A 25,167-nucleotide genomic window follows, 5' to 3' on the forward strand; every position below is an offset into this window, starting at 1 on the left:
CTATGGTTGGGTTGTTGTCTCTTTGGCACATTCCCCATTTCCATTCTCAATTTTATTGGATGGAGAGTTATCTCATTGGCACTCATACTACATCTTCTTATATCTATTTGTACCAACAATTTATTAAACTTCATTGTTAAACAACACAACTTTTACAAGTTATTGTTTTCACATTAGTCTTTGTATGTAAATACTGATGACATCCATCAGAAACAAGTGCTTTAGCTTTTGAGGAAAATATTCATATTGTAAAACTCTCAGGATAGAAAATGTCGAAAATTTGCAAAATTCCTTTTCTGATCAATTATTAATTTCACGTATAGAAAGTTGTTAATTATTCATTTCTGTAATAACTTTTTGTTTTACGTATTTTTTATTTTCACATATTAATTATCATCTATATTTTCCTGTTTGGGTCTTTTATAGTTTAGATTATGGTATGGGAATTTCTCATTGTTGAAAGTCTCACGGTTGTCTTTAATTGCTTACGTCAATTTCATTTGAAATTTGATGGACAGTTGATTTGGTGCATTGGCAATCATATTTTAATTTTTATAACTGTAAATCAGCTAAGCAGGAAATACTTTACTTGAGTATGAGAGTATTCACAATGGCAGCATATACAACTTCACTAATGATATAGAAACATCATCCTGAATTAAAATATATCGAATAATTTAGTAAATATTTGTCAACCTTTTGTACCTTATCGAAACGGACTTATTACAGAAAGTTCATTTCCATGTTATACTTTTTTGAGTTCCTCTGATTTTTTTTGGTTAAAATTGTTTTCAATTTATAGTATTTTTCTAAATAACGATATTAAATAAAAGAAAATCTACATTCAAACATAGAAGATACATGTACCAAGAGAGCAGTAAAAACTATAATCAAAAGATAATTAACAACAGACAAAACATGTAACACGACAACATTTAAGGAATGACAAAAAATGTTAAAAATCAGGCTTGAAACTATAGAAAAAAAAAACTGAATGAGCAAATCCAGGATAAAACAAGGCAAGTAGATTATTAATTTGGTGTCTCCTTTCCGCTTTTTAAGATTAGTCTTCATCTGAAATGCTAAAGAAAAAAGGTTTGAAGTCTTCAGGATCTGTATGACCAAAAGCCTAAGGATTCACAAAAACAGCCAATTCTATCTTAGTTATATTGGTGATAAATCATAAAAGATACTGCCTCTGTAAGAGTGAGATCAATTCGCATATGTTTCTTACAGCTGAAATGTGAATCAAGTGTTCATGAAATTCTATTTATTTTTGTTCTGCATTGCACAAGATCCTGTGTTTCTTCTATATCCATGCCGTATCTGTATGCATCTATGTGACAGAAATGCCTCTGATATAAGACCAAACTGAATATAACTGACGATAGTTTCGGTACTGTGAGCTTGTTATTGATAACTGCGAATAATCTGTGAATGAATAATCTGAGCATTGTTTTCTTTGTACATGTGCTTAAGTTGTCCATACAAGCTGTAATTAGATGTTTTGGTCCTTTTTCGTATGTTATGTTAATTGTATAGTTTCTATGGAACTTGAGCTTTTAAACTTTTTAAAGTATTTAATATACTCAAACGTGTTGAACGTTTTTATGCCTGTGCATTGTACATAATAATAAATTTTCTATCCCCGTCCCTCCAGAGAATTGGTGGTTTTGATACAACATATATGTATCTTTAATGGTTTTCTCGTATTTTAAATTTTCTCTAGCAATGAGGATATAAAATGACTCAATGATACGCAAAATGTAAAAAAAAAAACTGCTTGAAAATTCATTTAATAAAACTCCACAAAAAAATGCACCGTAAAATTCATATGAAAAATAACAGACTCCAGTATTTCTGCAACATTTTTTCTTCAATAATTCAAGAATAACATCCATGTCCATCGCAGCTTGAAAATCTCTTGTATTTGTCCTGTACATGTATGCCCTACAAGAAAAAATATAACTTTCCATGTATGTCTTTCAATATCAGTAATGCAATAGACTTGCTGATTGTTAGATAATAGTAAAAGCGATTTATGTTTTCAGAAAAGATATCTTTAGCTAATGATAAAAAATAATACAAAATATTTATTTATTTTCACGCAAAACCATTTCTCCTTAAGGTGGTAACAAACCCTTTGACCAAAATTAATTTGGCTCGTTTATTTATCATAACATTTTGACTAGATGTTTACCTTCACCTTTTTACAAAAATATATAAAAAAAAAATAACTTGAATCACACACCTGATTTAAACGTTCAGCTGATTTTTACAGAGTTATCTCTGTAGTGTTATGAAGCAGCTGAAGCATGTTAAGGAGGCTCGCGTGTATAAATCATTTTTTTTTAAATACAGGATTTCGCTACATTTGTCTATAAATAAACTTTATCATATACTTAATAGAAAAATAAAATATTCAAATGGGGTAACCGTTCATTTAAGCTCACAATATGCCTGTTGTACTATTAGGAGAAATAGAGGTTATATCGAAATAAAAAAAGGAATAAATTACAGAAATCGTTTAAATATTACAATAATTGATTTTAAGTACACCTTAATCAAAAAAAAAATAATAACAAATATAGGTCACCGATGAGTTTAAAAAGATATTTCAATTTTAATGCAAAAATATGACATTTTTTGTGCATCGAAGGGAGATAATTTGGAGCCTTTTCAATAATATAAACATTTTAAAAGTCATCTGGGGCTAAAACGTATTGATTTTTTTAGTTGATTTGTGAACCATATGATAAAGTAACAACTAATAGAGTAATTAAAAGTTTAATCCTGGTGAAAACGCAGATCAAACGTATTAGTTTATAGTGTATTAATGTACGTTTGTTGATTGAGTTAAGCCTGCCAATTGATATTTTATCGTGTGTTTTTCTATGTTGTGATGTTATGCTATTGTTTCAGAAAAAGGGAGAAGGTTTGGATCCATTAAAACGTTTAATCCCGCTGCAAATGTTTGAACCTGTCCTAAGTCAGAAATCTGATGTGCAGTAGTTGTCGTTTTTATTATGTAATTTACTAGTATACGTGTTTCTCGTTTTTCGTTTTTTATTTTATAAAGATTAGATCGTTGGTTTTCCCGTTTGAATGGTTTTTCACTTGCAATTTTGGGGCCCTTATAGCTTGTTGTTCGGTTTGAGCCAAGGCTCCATGTTGAAGACCGTACATTGACCTATAATGATTTACTTTTGGCAATCACACAACATCTTCCTATATCTATAGACCGTTGGTTTTCACGTTTGAATGGTTTTACACTAGTAATTTTGGGGTGCTTTATAGATTGTTGTTTGGTGTGAGCCAAGCCTCCGTGTTGAAGGCCGTAAATTGACCTATAATGGTTTACTTTTATAAATTGTTATTTGGATGGAGAGTTGTCTCATTGGCACTCATACCATATCTTCCATATCTAATAAATAAAATTTGCACTGAAAATAGCATGTTTAAATTTTTGCTGAAATTTTGGTACCCTCGATCATCCTTAAACATTTAGAAATTTTTAAATGAAAAAACAAAAAACAAAAAACAAACCCAACACCTGACGAATCGAATTCCAATATTCTGTTTAAAAAAATCTGTTGGACAAGCTTGACCGCAGTTGGTTAACTTGTTAGCCTCTGGTTGTCAAATATTTGGTTTTGAGCGTTTATGTTGACTACATTTTACATCCGGAAGAGCCTTTCGAACATATAAATTTTATATGCGGAAACATTTATTCACTTAAGCAGACTATAATTTATCAACTTACTTTTTTATAATATTCTTGAAGGATTTGGTTTAACTTTATTAGGGGTTGTTGCTGTTTATCCATTCTTGTGTATTCGTCGAGAAATATGTTTTTCATAGGTCTGTTATTAGTCTGAAATAGAAATGAGAAATGCGAAATTCAACAAATTATATATTCAAAATGAAGAATCCTCCCCCCCACCCCAAATACAAACAAACCAAAGGTGTTCCTTCTGTTCCTTTTGATAATCGTTAAGCCATCTTCTAGTACTTATTATAGAGACTATCATTGGACAGGTTCTTCTCATACATTGTAATCATAATTGTTCACCAAAACACCATTAATAAAAAAAAAACTTTATATTCTATTTGGTCAGATAGAGACTTCATATGGTTACAGGTATCATAACTCATTATATTCCAAATGCTATATGCTTCAAAACTGCTTTCATCTTCAATTATAAGCATGATAATGGGAAGCTTTCTCTCTGCAATTTTGATACTCCAAATTCAGATTTCATTAAAGAAGTTTTTAAAGAGAAAAGAAACTCAGATTCATTTGCACGAGTAAATTATTTACGACAGAAATTTGTTCATTACGTTTAATCTCTATAATTGTAGATAACTGATTTGTGTATCATATTTTTGAATAACCTAATTGATTTGATAAAAAAAAATCAAATTTAGTGAAGTATGTGTTGAAAACTTTATTGTCAATAATTGTTTGTTCATATTTATACGTGTTTTGTATAGATAACCACTGTCAACGTTTCCGTAACGGAGAAAAAATGTAAGTCTTCTAGCGGTTCACTGTCTTTATCACTCCATTTAATCTTTTTGACATTACTAAGGTAAAAAATATCTATTTGTGTTTTTCTTTCTTCCATATTTGATTAACTATACATTGTGAAGTTTTATCATGGTATGTCGAAGACAAAAACATGGATCAATTGTAAGGGAACAATTACAGTCAGGTATTTGTAGATATGAAAATCAAATCATATTATCATTGCATTTTATACCCAGTATTTCAAAATGATGAACACAGGAAAAAAGAGACATTCTAATGTCTTCCAAAGTTGAAGTTACTTAATAGTTACTCTTTATATACGTCATATCTTTAATACCGATGATTACTGTTATTTTCCTGTTTTCATAGCCATTTATTTTCTCGTTTTTCCTGAATATTCAGCACAATGTTTTGGTTTTCATGTCATGTTACACAAATCATATCTTACTACGTGAAGCTTGTTGTAAGGCAGTTAACATGAAGGCAAACGAGGAACAAGCTTAACACTAATAAGTTTGACATAACCTAACAACAATATACACTAGAAACCCGAATTTAACTTGATCGGACAAAAACGTGTAAACGCTATTTAAATGAGATTGATCGTTGTTTGATAAAGATTGACAAAAATTAAAAATTATATTTAATTCATTTCAATTCATAGCAATTCAATTCATTTTAACGCCTGTCAAATAGATTTCTCTGCAGTCGATCAATTGAAATCAAGTTAGTAGTTAGTTGCGTCAAACTAATAGGCCACGCCCCTGTTAAGCTATTTCAAACATGCATTAATTCGTTTTAAACATGGATGAGACCCGGGCTTTTTACAGGTAAATCACTCAAGCAAAACGACCTCGATGTATCTATCGTTTGGGCAAAATCAATTTGCGCCAATTGCAGTTTTTTGTTTCAAACTTTAAATGCGTACAGTCTTAGTAAAGTCGCATGTTTCACAATTTAAACAAGCGAATGAATAATAGGGCGCCCGAATAATACACGTGACATGTTCATATATAAGGAATTAAAATAAAAACATTAAAATATATATGCACAAGCGGTTTAAAAATGCAAAACTTGTGAATCTGTTGAAAATAAAATAGTTAGATATATAACATGATTTTGATTTGCTCAAATGCACTAGATCTTTATCGCATATATACATGCGTTTCAAAAATTGCAAAGTTCTATGAAAACTCGTGGCATGTAAGTTACGTATGGTCCTTTGCAACTATTTACAAAACTTTATGTATTCCTGTATATTTACCGTTTCTCTTTTTTTCTGTTTTACTATAATAATTCTTTATTCCGTAAGAAAATATACAGCTCATAGGATGAAATACATACACAAATTATACAGTTTACTATATTGTACTCGTATGTAAATGTAGACACGGAAAACTACACAGAAATTATTTATTGTGTACATAATTTAAATCGATGTATTTCATATTTTCGGTATTGACTGTAAAAAATGCTTGAGTGCAGTATGAGTAAAATACAGAATTTACTCTACTTTTTTTTATATTTCTTTATTTCAGAGGTAAGCTGCTGGCCAAGTTTCACTTATTCTGTCGCAAATCATTTACTTAATAACCAATCAAATGTATTCTGAAAGAAGTTGATTTGTTCTCTGTACGAGTACATGAAATATTTCTCACTGAATGTTATGTTTGCAATCGATGATCAAAAACAAATCTACAGTATTTATATGAAAGAGACTTAATAATATATTTTTTTATTATTATTCTACATATATTTGAAGGATCGAAATCAGTTCTACAAATGGATGTTATTTAAAGACTTGAAATTTTACAATTATCAAGTGCATCAATGAAATTTTTATCGACGCACCAAACTTTTCCCTTTCATCGTGCATAGCTCATTATCCGATTCACTTAAGGTTTCTAACGATCTTCTCACTTGTTCATTGCATTCTAAAATTAAAATCCTACACAAATTGCAAAAACTTTTATTCTCCGGCTAGACTGCGTAAAAGATAAATATTGCTTTGTTTGTGTATACACAATGTTTTGAAGGCCGATATCCAGTTTGGCTAAAAAAGAATAAATTTGCGCCACAAGTTAATTACGCGAATTCTTTTTTTTTTGTATCACTTTATCATAAAAACTGCAACATTCATTTGCGCCAATAAAACACTCATTTAATTGTGCAAATATTATAGACTTGTTTTCAAATGTTTCTTCTTAGAGCACTGAGGAGGTCCTTTTCGGTATTTACATGTAGGTTCAGAATTCGCAAACTGAAAGGGCCTCCTTAGTGCACTAAGACTGACAAAAAAAGTGCACAATGGACCTGATGGAAAGACAGAATTGACACAAAAAACATGGCATACGGAAGGAGAAGTACATAATTTCGAATTTTAGTAATTATAAAGTTATTTAACAGTTGAAGTAAGTATTATAATGTTACATGTACGTGTAAATAGGTTAATAGTTTGCGCAACAGTTTCGAGGTAAATATGACACAATTAATAAAATTGAGAATGGAAATGGGGAATGTGTCAAGTTCCATTTATTGGCGCAATTAATATTATAAAACAGAAGAGATGAGCGCTATTCAAACGTTTACAATATGACAAATTACACCTAACCGTTTTCACAAATCAGTATTTTTTTCGCCCGGGGATATACACCTGCCAGTAATCTACCTTCAGTAACTTTACAATACCCAGACGTGTCATTTCCGTATATTGTACATGTAGATATCACGTGTTATACATGTATATACACCAGAAATACCCATCATCAAGTGATTTTTAATTTCAGAAGAGCTCTATATCGGGTACATAAACATAAAATTACAATAATATGAAGAAAAAAAAATGTTGTTTTAGTAAATGCACCTAGGTATATATTTGTAAACTTATGTTAATTCGTTATTTCATGTATCTTTTCTTTTTTGCTTCAATTTCTTTTTTGTATCTTATTGACTTATTCGTAAATCGAAAAAACCCACAAATCTGAAATGAATCGTATGGATGGCATTGAACATGTTGAATGATTTCTCTAACTCAAAACTAGTTATACATGTACATGTAGATGCCTCTGAAATTATATTTTTCTCGTTGGGTTGCTTGTCCATTAATTGACGTTTACGCTATATTCTTATGTTCGGTATTTGTGAAAACCGCTCATCTATCAATTTTACAAGAAATATAATACTTGTAAGTCAAGAATATCATTTTTTCGTATACGCACAAACATAAAATAAAATGAAACACCTTAAAACGGTTTAAATTATGCAGTGCATTTTGAAAATATAGTTTTGAAAAACCGGTTATTTTTGTTTCATACTTTTTCTATCCCTTTTCTTAAAAATTAGGACACGTGTCACTGGTTAATATAGAATAAAATTAACGGTACCAATTTTCTTGCACCAGATGCGTATTTCGAAAATACATGTCTCTTCAGTGATTAGAATTTGAGCTGTTTTATAAGTATATATGATGGTGCCTCGTTTTTAAGGGATTGGAATCCTTAAAATAAATTTATCTATTCATCCATAATTTTATTTTGGTTAAAATACACTATAATTTCACTTTTTTTTAAATGATAACTTGTAATTACCGGAAGATTTGCAGATATTGACCCCCGTGCGTTTGGATTAGCATTAAAATGTTCCTGTATTTTTATAAGAAATACTTTATAACACAATCTTGGACTTGTACACGTATATATATGCATCTATAAGTCCAAGCATGTGCATACAATAATGCATGTATGTATACGCATGAGTTTCTCGCTACATTGAAGACCCGTAATATAGGCCGTCCTCTTTTGTCTGCTCTAAAGTCGGGTTTTTGTCTCTTTTATACATTCCCCATTTCCATTCTCAATTTTGTAATATACGACGGTATATTGGGGAGCGTCTAAACACCACCTAGGCCGCCTTGGTGCACTAAGCTCAAGAAACTGCACTAAGCCCATGATGGGATGGTGCTATGAATGTAAAAAAGATACCATCGGACGCTGTTTTTCATGAAGATAATGTATCTGATTTTTTTAATCATTAGAAATTGTTGTTAAGTCGTAATTTTGATTTTTTCTGTCATCAAAGGTTTTGTCCGATGACACGTGCCAGTAATTAACCAGGTTATAAAATCACTGATCCATGCAGAAATAAAGAAACATAACAAATACACGGCTTCCACCTTTTTGTTTGCCGTGTTATATAATTGTTTGTTTTTGTAGGATTTAAAACAAAACTTTGTATTTCTTTCTTTTTTGTGTGTATTTTTTTATAGGTTAATTATTTTGACTTTATGATACTTTTTTGGGGGTTTTTAGTCAAACTTTATTGTAATTCGAAGTTGATGATTTTTGTAAAACGATTGTTTTAGGTGGTGTTTGTTTCGTTGTATTTGTAAAATTGTATGAAAGATTGGTTTGTCCTATAATAGAATATGGAGCAGGTATATGGGGTCAAAAACATATTCCTGTATTAACTCTATACATAATAGGGCTTGTAGATTTTTTTCTCGGAGTACAAAATATGCACCAAATGCTGCAGTTACTAGAGACTAAGGAATACCACCTATTTTTGATATAAAAAGTGGAAAAGTATTATTCTTTTGTGGTGTAGATTAAATAACATGAGCTCAAATCGGTTAAATGCAAAAGTTCACAAGTGGGCTGAGAGTGTGAGTATTAAGCATAAGTGTGTTAAAAACTGGATTTTCTTAGAAAAAAAAAACCTTCTAGCTAAATTCAAGTCATTTATCGTGTCCTGAAAATATTGACACTAACTTTGTAATTTTTTTATGTCAAAATTGTTCCTGTAACAAATACCATGTACATGTACATATATGACGCTATGAAAGTAAATAAATGGAGTTTACAGAAATAAAGATGATAATGGGATAAGCACTTTAAATTACAGAATAAAGAGATGAAAATATAAAGAATAGATTAAATTATTCATGGTTGCTTAACGACCAGTTACAAATATTACACTCTACCCCTCCATGTTTTTGTCCATCTGATGAGTTAAGCCTATTTAAACTGATTCTTATAGTTCGTTTTTATGTTGTACATGTACTTTTATACCACTGACCGATACTAGGGGGAGAATAGGGAGCCCGCTAACAATTTTAACCCCGCAACATTATTTATGTATGTGCCTGTCCCAATTCATGAGCCTGCAATTCAGTAGTTGTCGTTTGTTTATGTGTTACATATTTATTTTTCGTTCATTGTTTTTTGTTATATAAAAAAAGTGGTTAGTTTTCTTGTTTGAATTGTTTTACATTGTCATATCGGGGCCTCAGTTTTATAGCTGACCATGCGGATTTGGCATTGCTCATTGTTGAAGGCCGTACGGTGACCTATATTTGTTAATGTCTCTGTCATTTTGGTCTCTTGTGGACTGTTGTCTAATTGGAAATCATACCACATCTTCTTTTTCATATTCCTGTGCTTTTAAAATGACCATTATAGACATATCATGATACATTAAGCTGAACATTTTAATTTATAAATATCAAATAGCGAACAATTTATATATTTATTCAATAACGACAATGTTGCTGTAATAGGTGCCAAAAACATCAACAATATTTTATTGAAAAGAAACGGCATTTTATTTCACTTGTTCTTAAAGAAAAAGATGTTTAATTTCATTTAGTATATGGACACTGTAAATTTTGAATTTAAATGAGTTAAAATTTGTTTATATTTATATATTGTGTCTTATACGGCTCTCATTTATCTTTTTAGATAATTGTTTAGTTCTGTGATTCTCATTTTATGTTTGTATGTGGTGAAACTTTAAAATAATAATAATGATAAAATATTGAATCTAAAAATATTCAGAAACTATAAACTTTTCTTAAATTTATACTTGAGTCAGAAAATTAAAACCAGCAGTGTCAAAAATATTTTTTTAAGCTGACAAATATTTTACACTCAGCGGCATTCAATATCATTGACATACTATATAGCACTAATCGCAATATACATGTACATATATTTTGGAAATCTTATCAGTAATCTCTCTATTGAAGATGTTGAAATCTATGTATTATAATTATTCGCTTATTAGGCAAATTCATATTCTACAAAGATATTTTCAATCATTTTAGTTTTGATAAATACCATTACAAATAACATATTTGTCTCAGTCTCCTGTGTGAGGATATTCGATTGATAAAAAAAACAATAAACAATTTAAGGTCGTCAGGTAAATGTGGATTACGGATTAAGATGTTAGATGTCAAACTTGAATTAACAAACTGAGGTGAATTTAACCCGAATATGTAGTTTCTCTTCAACAGTGTTTTAATTCCAAGTTCCTTATTTTCATTTAAACTAAATCAATTATATAGAATGATAGAAAGATTCGGAACTAAAGATAGTCACAATTAAAAATATGTATTTTGAAAAAAAGACAAAAACCGCCAGATCATATCTGATTTAAATCCAGGGTCCGTATATGCATCTTCTGACATCAGACTCAGATTTCTCTTGAACTGAATCTTAATGTGCGTATTGTTATGAATTCACGTTTCTACATTGGCTAGAGGTATAAGGGGGGGGGGGGTGGGTGATATCTCATAAACATGTTTAACCCCGCCGCATTTTTGCGCCAGTCACAAGTCAGGAGCCTCTGACCTTTGTTAGTCTTGTATTATTTTAATTTTGGTTTCTTGTGTACAATTTGGAAATTAGTATGGCGTTTATTATCACTGGACTATATATATATATAGCCATGTATCACCATCATTGATGGCGATCCGATGGATACATCTGTTGTAGGGTTGTCACTGACTCAGACGTACTTATGAATATAATTATTTTCTGTGACTGTATCTTACATTAATTTGTAGGATCCTTTACTATAGATAATTTAGCTGATCTGTAACCAATAACATCTTCATGCCTTATATATCATGTACTGTAGTACGCCGCTAGATTAAAACTGACGTGGAAAGGTAACACACGCCCACCGAAAGCTCTTTTATTGAGAGCCCAGGTGGTCGTGTGGTCTAGCGGGACGGCTGCAGTGCAGGTGATTTGGTGTCACGATATCACAGAAGCATGGGTTCGAATCCCGGCGAGGGAAGAACCAAAAATTTGCGAAAGCAAATGTACAGATCTAACACTGTTGGGTTGATGTTTAGACGAGTTGTATATATATATAGTATATATTTGTTTAGGGGCCAGCTGAAGGACGCCTCCGGGTGCGGGAATTTCTCGCTACATTGAAGACCTTTTGGTGACCTTCTGCTCAGTGTTGGTTTTTTTTCTTTGGTCGGGTTGTTGTCTCTTTGACACATTCCCCATGTCCATTCTCAATATTACAATGGTACGTAAATTAAGATTTTATCCGAAAAGACGGATTTTTCTACATGTTCTACAAAAGAATTGTACAACTATTAAATATTGTAAATGCTTAATGCATAAATGTCCAGGGGTCGTGTCAATGAAAGTATCCTAGGATATGTCCTAAGATAGGTCTTAGGACATTATTTAGGATGGTCTTAGGACGTGTCTGAGACATGTCTTAGGATGTAAAACAAAGCTGTCCTAGGACTGTCCTAACTACGATGGTCCTAGGACCATCCTAAATCATTTATTTAATTGAAAATATATGTAGAGATTTGTATGACATAGAATGAATTGTATTTTATATGTAAAGAGAGGGAGGATGACTCTTATATAGAAAACAATTTACACAAAATAAAAGTTTAAAGTTTTTACGGAATACTAATAAATACGTTATAAAATATGATAAAAGATAGAAATGAATTTAATACGAAAACAAAAGTAAATGATCACAAAACTTTGTGATATTCGTGCTGCAATTTTAGTACATACACTAGTTTTGTCCTTAGGTCCACTCGATTTCATTACATGTATCGAATCAGGATTAGGTAAAAAGAGAAGTAAACTTTTTCCCATATTTGAATTATTTAAAATATGTTGCTTATGAGGATAGTATTGTTTAGGCTTCAAAAAAGGCAGCACGAAATAATTTAATATAATACAATTAAATCTTTAACAAACATTAAACAATATTTTTTTATTATTAATTTTATCTGATGATAGTTTAATATTGTATTAGTATTTTTAGTATTGAGTTTATGCCATATTTGTTGTTTTTATTACATTTTAGGACATCGTAACTTTTAGGACTATCCTAACTTTAGGACCAAGTTTAGGACATATCTTAGTTTAGGAGACTTTCGTTAACCCGACTGAGGACTAAGACGTGTCCTAAGACCATCCTAAGACATGTCTTAGTCCTAGGACAGCTTCGTTGACACGGCCCCAGATCTAGATCGAACTTGCTTTGCTTCGTCGAAAGTACGAATATAGAAAAATCACAGATTTATATTACAACTCAAAGGTCCTAGAGCAGTTGCAGAAATCATCAGACTTTGTTTATTGTTAGTTATTTGTACATGTATAACTATAATGCGAACCCGGGGCCGTGTCAACGAAGCTGTCCTAGGACAAAAACATGTCTTAGGATGGTCTTAGGACACGTCTTAGTCCTAAGTTGGGTTAACGAAAGTCTCCTAAAATAAGATATGTCCTAAATTTGGTCCTAAAGTTAGGATATAAAATTAGGTGTCTTAGGATAGTCATAAAGGTTACATCGTCCTAAAACGTAATAAAAACAACAAATATGGCATAAATTCAATACTAAAAATACTAATACAATATTAAACTATCATTAGATAAAATTAATTAAAAAAAATATTGTTTAATGTGTGTGAAAGATTTAATTGTATTATATCAAATTATTTCGTGCAGCCTTTTTTGAAGCCTAAACAATACTACCATCATAAGCAACATATTTTAAATAATTCAAATATGGGAAAAAGTTTATTTCTTTTTTTACCTAACCCTGATTCGATACATGTAATGAAATCGAGTGGACCTAAGGATAAAACTAGTTTATGTACTAAAATTACAGCACGAATATCACAATGTTTTGTGACCATTTACTTTTGTTTTCGTATTAAATTCATTTATATCTTCTGTAGTATTTAATAACGTATTTATTAGTGGTCCGTAAAAAAAACTTTTATTTTGCGTTAATTGTTTTCTATATAAGAGTCATCCTCCCTCTCTTTATGTATATAGGTTATAAAATGCAATTCAATCTATGTCATACAAATCTCTACATATATTTTCAATTAAATAAATGTGTTAGGATGGTCCTAGGACCATCGTAGTTATGACTGTCCTAAGACAGCTTTGTTTTACATTCTAAGACATGTCTCAGACACGTCCTAAGACCATCCTAAATAATGTCCTAAGACCTATCTTAGGACATATCCTAGGATACTTTCATTGACACGGCCCCCGAAGTTGTGAAATAGCAACTAAGCGTGAATTCTTTGGAAAAGCGACGGTTCTATGAAAACCTATTGTCAATTTCAAGTTCTGTTTCGACATCATTATAATATATGTCACTGGACGTTAAAATTTAATCCTTTATTTCGTCTTCGTCTTCGTCAAATAGTGCTATTGGTTTCTGCCGAAAAAAATCTTTCAAAAAGTTGTAACCTTTGGAACTTTTTCAGATAATTTGACCACATGACAAGAAATTATATACAATAAACATTGGTCACGCACGATAGATTCTGATGTAAGACACGTACCGTTACAATACCCAGTTTACACGCATCAGCGCACACAGGTTTGTCGAATAGGCCAGTTGATTGGAGGAAAGTTACCAAAAACCACGCCTACCTTTAACTATTATCCAATCAAACGCCTTTGACATAAACATAAATAATACATGGGTAATATTACAGAGATTTTGAAAAAAGTTGAGACTCTAAATTCTAACTTAAAAGTATAGATTAATGCTCGTAATGCATTTTTGCAATTTACATTAAATTTTATACATACTTTCACCTATCTAGTGAGGAAAAAATACAAATTTAAAACAAATTGCAAATTACAACTATTTTAAATTATAATGCACAGCAAGGACGTATATTAGTTATCCGTCCGTCTGCACAGTTTGTGATAAATAGGTGTCAAAATGTATTAAACAAAAACCCAAAGACCAGTTTCAAGAAGAATTCTTTGCTTTTATTGTAGAATCGCATAAAACATAATGTTGTCGTATTTTCAAAAAGATTTATCAATTTGAAAACTACTATTCCTTTTTACCTTTCTAAATTCATATATTACGCAGATATAGATGTGGTAGTTGCCGATTGAGTCTAGAAGGTGTCAGGATTTACACAGAGAAGACAGAATATGCCGTCTCTGTGACACAAACGACATTGATGACGACTACCATTACATTATGAATTGTAAAACATTTAAACTATAGAAAAAGAAGGAAATGTTTAAGGAACTACTGTTAGTCAAACCCTTATATCTTTAAAGCTGTTCAACAGTTAAACTCATCAAATATTGTAATATTAGAAAACTATGTAAAAGTTATAAATGTGAAAGTCAGTCCTCCAAATTTATTTAATTGTATCGTTTACACATGCATGTAATAATTTTACCTTATAGTTATGCTTATGTATGTTCTTGATAACTAGCAATTGAAGTTTTATGAGAAATAAAGTATTCGTATTCCTTTAAACCATAAATGACAGTACACGAAGACCGCCTACGGGTAAAGTACAAGTGAATATATCACAAAGATCATCCGTACGCGTCCTTGTAAATGCAAAACTTTGGATTTTCTTTGATAATTACCCGAGAGGTTATAAAAGATCTAGAAAAGACTTCAAAAGGTGTTTGCCAAAAATGAATTGAAATAAAAGATTCTTGTGTAGACGAGTTACAACATTGCATAAGCATGATTAGGAAATTTGAACATAAAATGTAAGTGCACATCTTTCTAGTGGCGAAAAACACGCATATCGAGTTACGTAGACGAAAAAGAATAAGTACATTCATAATGATAATGATGTAAATTCACGAAATTATAAGGTTATAATTAGAAAACAATCTAAAACACGATTCGTCATTCCCCATGTATATAGATTAAAACAGAATTATAATTTTAATTCTTAAATTAAATTCTGAAATTCAAAAGGAATGTTTCAGATACTTGACAGTTCAGCGAACACTATTACATGAAATGCACGATGATATTGACCGAAAACAAAGGTGAAAGATTCAAATTGTAAAATCAGCCGCTGAACGGTAGAATTTCTATCAATCATTCAACGATAAAAAAAAAAAAAAAAAAAAAAAAAAGACTATTGAGTGTAAAAGTATGATAGAAATACTTTTAATTTATTGAAATGCCTGTTAAATTTTTCCAGTCATTGGTTACTAGTGATTGTCAATCCATTTCGATATTTCATAGCACTTTTACAAATTCTGAAAAAAATAAAATAAAAATCTAATATTCCCATGGGAAAATATAGTTTCCCATGAGAAGAAATTTGTCCCGCACAGTGTTCAACTCCCCAAAAAGGGAGTCTAACCAACAAAGAAATACTTTATCATCTGTAGATTGATTTTTATATATGAAACGATGTGTATTGATTTTACTTGGTTCAATGTTCAGTGGCAAGTATTTTATATATGCGCAGGTCCTGAGACAGAAAATCAAATTATTCATTCACTTATGGTCTTCAAAAATAACGATTGCGGGATGACGGACAGGAAGACTTCAAACGTAACAGTGTGAACTAGCTGTCAGAAACTTAAGTACTCTCAGATCCTTTCTTGCTATTGTCGTTTTGTTCTTCTGGTAAACAAGTGATTCTTTCATTGTTGAAGACTCTCTAGCGACTATAAAGATGAACAGGAATAAAACGCTGACCATTGATAATTTGTATTCTTGTTAAGCTCTGACTTTGTGTTCGATAAGGTCCCGTGGATTTTTACTCCATATTCCATTATTTTCTATAAAGGCGTCTGTCTTGACAGTAAGTTGACACGACTTAATACAAGTTAAACCCTTAAATGTAAGACACCAGATGGAAATACTCAAAAAGGAGAGCCAGTTTGGTATTCTGTAATGTTAGAGTTCAATTCTTCATGAAGAAACGACTATATGTTTTCTGTATTCAGCATAGAATCATATCTTCTAAACTATATTTTTCGCACAATGTCTGGATATAGGTGGACATGCATCATTGCGAAACCAGACATTTACAAATGAAAATTAATACTTATACTATAGCCATTTAGTAGGAAAGTAAATGCACAAAAGACAAGTAATTCAGAAACATGCATGGATCACGCAAAATTATGTAAGGGCGACACCGGAGTAATGGGAGTTTGCTTTTTGCAAGACATTCGCCGTGAAAACAATTTGATATGAAGACAAGCCTTTGTTTCAACTTTGTTTTAAAATTTCAAACATGAGGCTGTTACGGCCCAGGTCAATGTTCTTAAGCAACACATATTTTCCTTTCATTTTGCTGTTAGCTTTCTGATATAAATTTTTACATATTATAGACTATTATGATTCTTTTTTTTCAATTTCAGTTAAACACTATATCTGATTTGCTTTTAAATAAATTTTTACATGTTTAAATGTCTTTTTCTTTTTCTTCATCTTTTTGAAACCCTGGTTTTGTATTACCACTGACCAGTTCAGTAAAGAAACAGCTGATTCATGTTTGCATAAATGTGTTTGTAACCAATCTAACATGCTATTATTTCCTTATTTTTTATTCCGTGTCTATAGATAGTCTTCATCGGGGAGGCAAGATTTATTTTGTCTGTTGGTTGCTTGGCTAGCGTAAGCTAATCGATTTACCTCACATTTTGAAGTTGGATGGAGATTGTTTTTAAATAAATGCCGTACCTTTGTACTTTGGTTTCCTGTCGGATTTTTCTCAATTTTAAATTGGAAAGTTTTATCATTAGTTTTGCATAATTATTATTTTTGACTTGCAAATGAACGATTAATAAATCTAGTCCCATGTGTGCTAGCGAAATGTCTTAAGTGTAATCTCGGAGTGTAATTTTTATTTCAACTTTTACGTTTGCATCAGGACGACCTAAAAAACGAAAACTTTCTTTTTTTCAAGAATGACATTCGTTACTTCAAACAAAGATCGCTTTTATCTTCTTTTTTTTGCAGTAAAAGACCGGTTTCTTTAAAAAAAAAAAAAACTTTCATACAATCGACTGAACGAATTATAAGCTTCGGGAAGGTCAAGGATTATAACATATTTTTCGTAATTCTGAAAAATTCAATGGTCGAATTGAAGCTTAATACCTACAAAAAAATCTCAATGAGCGAGAAGACTTTCATTTTAGTAATCCACTAGAAACCCGAATTTAACTTGATCGGACAAAAACGTGTAAACGCTATTTAAATGAGATTGATCGTTGTTTGATAAAGATTGACAAAAATTAAAAATTATATTTAATTCATTTCAATTCATATCAATTCATTTTAACGCCTGTCAAATAGATTTCTCTGCAGTCGATCAATTGAAATCAAGTTAGTAGTTAGTTGCGTCAAACTAATAGGCCACGCCCCTGTTAAGCTATTTCAAACATGCATTAATTCGTTTTAAACATGGATGAGACCCGGGCTTTTTACAGGTAAATCACTCAAGCAAAACGACCTCGATGTATCTATCGTTTGGGCAAAATCAATTTGCGCCAATTGCAGTTTTTTGTTTCAAACTTTAAATGCGTACAGTCTTAGTAAAGTCGCATGTTTCACAATTTAAACAAGCGAATGAATAATAGGGCGCCCGAATAATACACGTGACATGTTCATATATAAGGAATTAAAATAAAAACATTAAAATATATATGCACAAGCGGTTTAAAAATGCAAAACTTGTGAATCTGTTGAAAATAAAATAGTTAGATATATAACATGATTTTGATTTGCTCAAATGCACTAGATCTTTATCGCATATATACATGCGTTTCAAAAATTGCAAAGTTCTATGAAAACTCGTGGCATGTAAGTTACGTGTGGTCCTTTGCAACTATTTACAAAACTTTATGTATTCCTGTATATTTACCGTTTCTCTTTTTTTCTGTTTTACTATAATAATTCTTTATTCCGTAAGAAAATATACAGCTCATAGGATGAAATACATACACAAATTATACAGTTTACTATATTGTACTCGTATGTAAATGTAGACACGGAAAACTACACAGAAATTATTTATTGTGTACATAATTTAAATCGATGTATTTCATATTTTCGGTATTGACTGTAAAAAGTGCTTGAGTGCAGTATGAGTAAAATACAGAATTTACTCTACTTTTTTTTATATTTCTTTATTTCAGAGGTAAGCTGCTGGCCAAGTTTCACTTATTCTGTCGCAAATCATTTACTTAATAACCAATCAAATGTATTCTGAAAGAAGTTGATTTGTTCTCTGTACGAGTACATGAAATATTTCTCACTGAATGTTATGTTTGCAATCGATGATCAAAAACAAATCTACAGTATTTATATGAAAGAGACTTAATAATATATTTTTTTATTATTATTCTACATATATTTGAAGGATCGAAATCAGTTCTACAAATGGATGTTATTTAAAGACTTGAAATTTTACAATTATCAAGTGCATCAATGAAATTTTTATCGACGCACCAAACTTTTCCCTTTCATCGTGCATAGCTCATTATCCGATTCACTTAAGGTTTCTAACGATCTTCTCACTTGTTCATTGCATTCTAAAATTAAAATCCTACACAAATTGCAAAAACTTTTATTCTCCGGCTAGACTGCGTAAAAGATAAATATTGCTTTGTTTGTGTATACACAATGTTTTGAAGGCCGATATCCAGTTTGGCTAAAAAAGAATAAATTTGCGCCACAAGTTAATTACGCGAATTCTTTTTTTTTTGTATCACTTTATCATAAAAACTGCAACATTCATTTGCGCCAATAAAACACTCATTTAATTGTGCAAATATTATAGACTTGTTTTCAAATGTTTCTTCTTAGAGCACTGAGGAGGTCCTTTTCGGTATTTACATGTAGGTTCAGAATTCGCAAACTGAAAGGGCCTCCTTAGTGCACTAAGACTGACAAAAAAAGTGCACAATGGACCTGATGGAAAGACAGAATTGACACAAAAAACATGGCATACGGAAGGAGAAGTACATAATTTCGAATTTTAGTAATTATAAAGTTATTTAACAGTTGAAGTAAGTATTATAATGTTACATGTACGTGTAAATAGGTTAATAGTTTGCGCAACAGTTTCGAGGTAAATATGACACAATTAATAAAATTGAGAATGGAAATGGGGAATGTGTCAAGTTCCATTTATTGGCGCAATTAATATTATAAAACAGAAGAGATGAGCGCTATTCAAACGTTTACAATATGACAAATTACACCTAACCGTTTTCACAAATCAGTATTTTTTTCGCCCGGGGATATACACCTGCCAGTAATCTACCTTCAGTAACTTTACAATACCCAGACGTGTCATTTCCGTATATTGTACATGTAGATATCACGTGTTATACATGTATATACACCAGAAATACCCATCATCAAGTGATTTTTAATTTCAGAAGAGCTCTATATCGGGTACATAAACATAAAATTACAATAATATGAAGAAAAAAAATGTTGTTTTAGTAAATGCACCTAGGTATATATTTGTAAACTTATGTTAATTCGTTATTTCATGTATCTTTTCTTTTTTGCTTCAATTTCTTTTTTGTATCTTATTGACTTATTCGTAAATCGAAAAAACCCCCAAATCTGAAATGAATCGTATGGATGGCATTGAACATGTTGAATGATTTCTCTAACTCAAAACTAGTTATACATGTACATGTAGATGCCTCTGAAATTATATTTTTCTCGTTGGGTTGCTTGTCCATTAATTGACGTTTACGCTATATTCTTATGTTCGGTATTTGTGAAAACCGCTCATCTATCAATTTTACAAGAAATATAATACTTGTAAGTCAAGAATATCATTTTTTCGTATACGCACAAACATAAAATAAAATGAAACACCTTAAAACGGTTTAAATTATGCAGTGCATTTTGAAAATATAGTTTTGAAAAACCGGTTATTTTTGTTTCATACTTTTTCTATCCCTTTTCTTAAAAATTAGGACACGTGTCACTGGTTAATATAGAATAAAATTAACGGTACCAATTATCTTGCACCAGATGCGTATTTCGAAAATACATGTCTCTTCAGTGATTAGAATTTGAGCTGTTTTATAAGTATATATGATGGTGCCTCGTTTTTAAGGGATTGGAATCCTTAAAATAAATTTATCTATTCATCCATAATTTTATTTTGGTTAAAATACACTATAATTTCACTTTTTTTTAAATGATAACTTGTAATTACCGGAAGATTTGCAGATATTGACCCCCGTGCGTTTGGATTAGCATTAAAATGTTCCTGTATTTTTATAAGAAATACTTTATAACACAATCTTGGACTTGTACACGTATATATATGCATCTATAAGTCCAAGCATGTGCATACAATAATGCATGTATGTATACGCATGAGTTTCTCGCTACATTGAAGACCCGTAATATAGGCCGTCCTCTTTTGTCTGCTCTAAAGTCGGGTTTTTGTCTCTTTTATACATTCCCCATTTCCATTCTCAATTTTGTAATATACGACGGTATATTGGGGAGCGTCTAAACACCACCTAGGCCGCCTTGGTGCACTAAGCTCAAGAAACTGCACTAAGCCCATGATGGGATGGTGCTATGAATGTAAAAAAGATACCATCGGACGCTGTTTTTCATGAAGATAATGTATCTGATTTTTTTAATCATTAGAAATTGTTGTTAAGTCGTAATTTTGATTTTTTCTGTCATCAAAGGTTTTGTCCGATGACACGTGCCAGTAATTAACCAGGTTATAAAATCACTGATCCATGCAGAAATAAAGAAACATAACAAATACACGGCTTCCACCTTTTTGTTTGCCGTGTTATATAATTGTTTGTTTTTGTAGGATTTAAAACAAAACTTTGTATTTCTTTCTTTTTTGTGTGTATTTTTTTATAGGTTAATTATTTTGACTTTATGATACTTTTTTGGGGGTTTTTAGTCAAACTTTATTGTAATTCGAAGTTGATGATTTTTGTAAAACGATTGTTTTAGGTGGTGTTTGTTTCGTTGTATTTGTAAAATTGTATGAAAGATTGGTTTGTCCTATAATAGAATATGGAGCAGGTATATGGGGTCAAAAAAACATATTCCTGTATTAACTCTATACATAATAGGGCTTGTAGATTTTTTTCTCGGAGTACAAAATATGCACCAAATGTTGCAGTTACTAGAGACTAAGGAATACCACCTATTTTTGATATAAAAAGTGGAAAAGTATTATTCTTTTGTGGTGTAGATTAAATAACATGAGCTCAAATCGGTTAAATGCAAAAGTTCACAAGTGGGCTGAGAGTGTGAGTATTAAGCATAAGTGTGTTAAAAACTGGATTTTCTTAGAAAAAAAAAACCTTCTAGCTAAATTCAAGTCATTTATCGTGTCCTGAAAATATTGACACTAACTTTGTAATTTTTTTATGTCAAAATTGTTCCTGTAACAAATACCATGTACATGTACATATATGACGCTATGAAAGTAAATAAATGGAGTTTACAGAAATAAAGATGATAATGGGATAAGCACTTTAAATTACAGAATAAAGAGATGAAAATATAAAGAATAGATTAAATTATTCATGGTTGCTTAACGACCAGTTACAAATATTACACTCTACCCCTCCATGTTTTTGTCCATCTGATGAGTTAAGCCTATTTAAACTGATTCTTATAGTTCGTTTTTATGTTGTACATGTACTTTTATACCACTGACCGATACTAGGGGGAGAATAGGGAGCCCGCTAACAATTTTAACCCCGCAACATTATTTATGTATGTGCCTGTCCCAATTCATGAGCCTGCAATTCAGTAGTTGTCGTTTGTTTATGTGTTACATATTTATTTTTCGTTCATTTTTTTTTGTTATATAAAAAAAGTGGTTAGTTTTCTTGTTTGAATTGTTTTACATTGTCATATCGGGGCCTCAGTTTTATAGCTGACCATGCGGATTTGGCATTGCTCATTGTTGAAGGCCGTACGGTGACCTATATTTGTTAATGTCTCTGTCATTTTGGTATCTTGTGGACTGTTGTCTAATTGGAAATCATACCACATCTTCTTTTTCATATTCCTGTGCTTTTAAAATGACCATTATAGACATATCATGATACATTAAGCTGAACATTTTAATTTATAAATATCAAATAGCGAACAATTTATATATTTATTCAATAACGACAATGTTGCTGTAATAGGTGCCAAAAACATCAACAATATTTTATTGAAAAGAAACGGCATTTTATTTCACTTGTTCTTAAAGAAAAAGATGTTTAATTTCATTTAGTATATGGACACTGTAAATTTTGAATTTAAATGAGTTAAAATTTGTTTATATTTATATATTGTGTCTTATACGGCTCTCATTTATCTTTTTAGATAATTGTTTAGTTCTGTGATTCTCATTTTATGTTTGTATGTGGTGAAACTTTAAAATAATAATAATGATAAAATATTGAATCTAAAAATATTCAGAAACTATAAACTTTTCTTAAATTTATACTTGAGTCAGAAAATTAAAACCAGCAGTGTCAAAAATATTTGTTTAAGCTGACAAATATTTTACACTCAGCGGCATTCAATATCATTGACATACTATATAGCACTAATCGCAATATACATGTACATATATTTTGGAAATCTTATCAGTAATCTCTCTATTGAAGATGTTGAAATCTATGTATTATAATTATTCGCTTATTAGGCAAATTCATATTCTACAAAGATATTTTCAATCATTTTAGTTTTGATAAATACCATTACAAATAACATATTTGTCTCAGTCTCCTGTGTGAGGATATTCGATTGATAAAAAAAAACAATAAACAATTTAAGGTCGTCAGGTAAATGTGGATTACGGATTAAGATGTTAGATGTCAAACTTGAATTAACAAACTGAGGTGAATTTAACCCGAATATGTAGTTTCTCTTCAACAGTGTTTTAATTCCAAGTTCCTTATTTTCATTTAAACTAAATCAATTATATAGAATGATAGAAAGATTCGGAACTAAAGATAGTCACAATTAAAAATATGTATTTTGAAAAAAAGACAAAAACCGCCAGATCATATCTGATTTAAATCCAGGGTCCGTATATGCATCTTCTGACATCAGACTCAGATTTCTCTTGAACTGAATCTTAATGTGCGTATTGTTATGAATTCACGTTTCTACATTGGCTAGAGGTATAAGGGGGGGGGGGGGGGGTGATATCTCATAAACATGTTTAACCCCGCCGCATTTTTGCGCCAGTCACAAGTCAGGAGCCTCTGACCTTTGTTAGTCTTGTATTATTTTAATTTTGGTTTCTTGTGTACAATTTGGAAATTAGTATGGCGTTTATTATCACTGGACTATATATATATATAGCCATGTATCACCATCATTGATGGCGATCCGATGGATACATCTGTTGTAGGGTTGTCACTGACTCAGACGTACTTATGAATATAATTATTTTCTGTGACTGTATCTTACATTAATTTGTAGGATCCTTTACTATAGATAATTTAGCTGATCTGTAACCAATAACATCTTCATGCCTTATATATCATGTACTGTAGTACGCCGCTAGATTAAAACTGACGTGGAAAGGTAACACACGCCCACCGAAAGCTCTTTTATTGAGAGCCCAGGTGGTCGTGTGGTCTAGCGGGACGGCTGCAGTGCAGGCGATTTGGTGTCACGATATCACAGTAGCATGGGTTCGAATCCCGGCGAGGGAAGAACCAAAAATTTGCGAAAGCAAATTTACAGATCTAACACTGTTGGGTTGATGTTTAGACGAGTTGTATATATATATAGTATATATTTGTTTAGGGGCCAGCTGAAGGACGCCTCCGGGTGCGGGAATTTCTCGCTACATTGAAGACCTTTTGGTGACCTTCTGCTCAGTGTTGGTTTTTTTTCTTTGGTCGGGTTGTTGTCTCTTTGACACATTCCCCATGTCCATTCTCAATATTACAATGGTACGTAAATTAAGATTTTATCCGAAAAGACGGATTTTTCTACATGTTCTACAAAAGAATTGTACAACTATTAAATATTGTAAATGCTTAATGCATAAATGTCCAGGGGTCGTCGAAAGTACGAATATAGAAAAATCACAGATTTATATTACAACTCAAAGGTCCTAGAGCAGTTGCAGAAATCATCAGACTTTGTTTATTGTTAGTTATTTGTACATGTATAACTATAATGCGAACCCGGGGCCGTGTCAACGAAGCTGTCCTAGGACAAAAACATGTCTTAGGATGGTCTTAGGACACGTCTTAGTCCTAAGTTGGGTTAACGAAAGTCTCCTAAAATAAGATATGTCCTAAATTTGGTCCTAAAGTTAGGATATAAAATTAGGTGTCTTAGGATAGTCATAAAGGTTACATCGTCCTAAAACGTAATAAAAACAACAAATATGGCATAAATTCAATACTAAAAATACTAATACAATATTAAACTATCATTAGATAAAATTAATTAAAAAAAATATTGTTTAATGTGTGTGAAAGATTTAATTGTATTATATCAAATTATTTCGTGCAGCCTTTTTTGAAGCCTAAACAATACTACCATCATAAGCAACATATTTTAAATAA

General features: G+C 31.2%; 1 long non-coding RNA gene across 1 annotated transcript in view; it reads right to left on the bottom strand.

The window, feature by feature from the left end:
• Nucleotides 1–1,780: 1,780 nt before the first annotated feature.
• Nucleotides 1,781–25,167, bottom strand: part of LOC143049391 (uncharacterized) — a 30,957-nt gene continuing 7,570 nt past the window's right edge. The window contains exons 2-3 of the long non-coding RNA XR_012970213.1: nt 3,764–3,874; nt 1,781–1,950 (exon numbers count right to left, since the gene is read on the bottom strand). This is a non-coding gene — a long non-coding RNA (uncharacterized LOC143049391). The remainder of the gene's footprint in view (nt 1,951–3,763; nt 3,875–25,167) is intronic.

Source organism: Mytilus galloprovincialis, chromosome 10 (assembly GCF_965363235.1).
Source record: "Mytilus galloprovincialis chromosome 10, xbMytGall1.hap1.1, whole genome shotgun sequence".
NCBI classification, from domain to species: domain Eukaryota; kingdom Metazoa; phylum Mollusca; class Bivalvia; order Mytilida; family Mytilidae; genus Mytilus; species Mytilus galloprovincialis.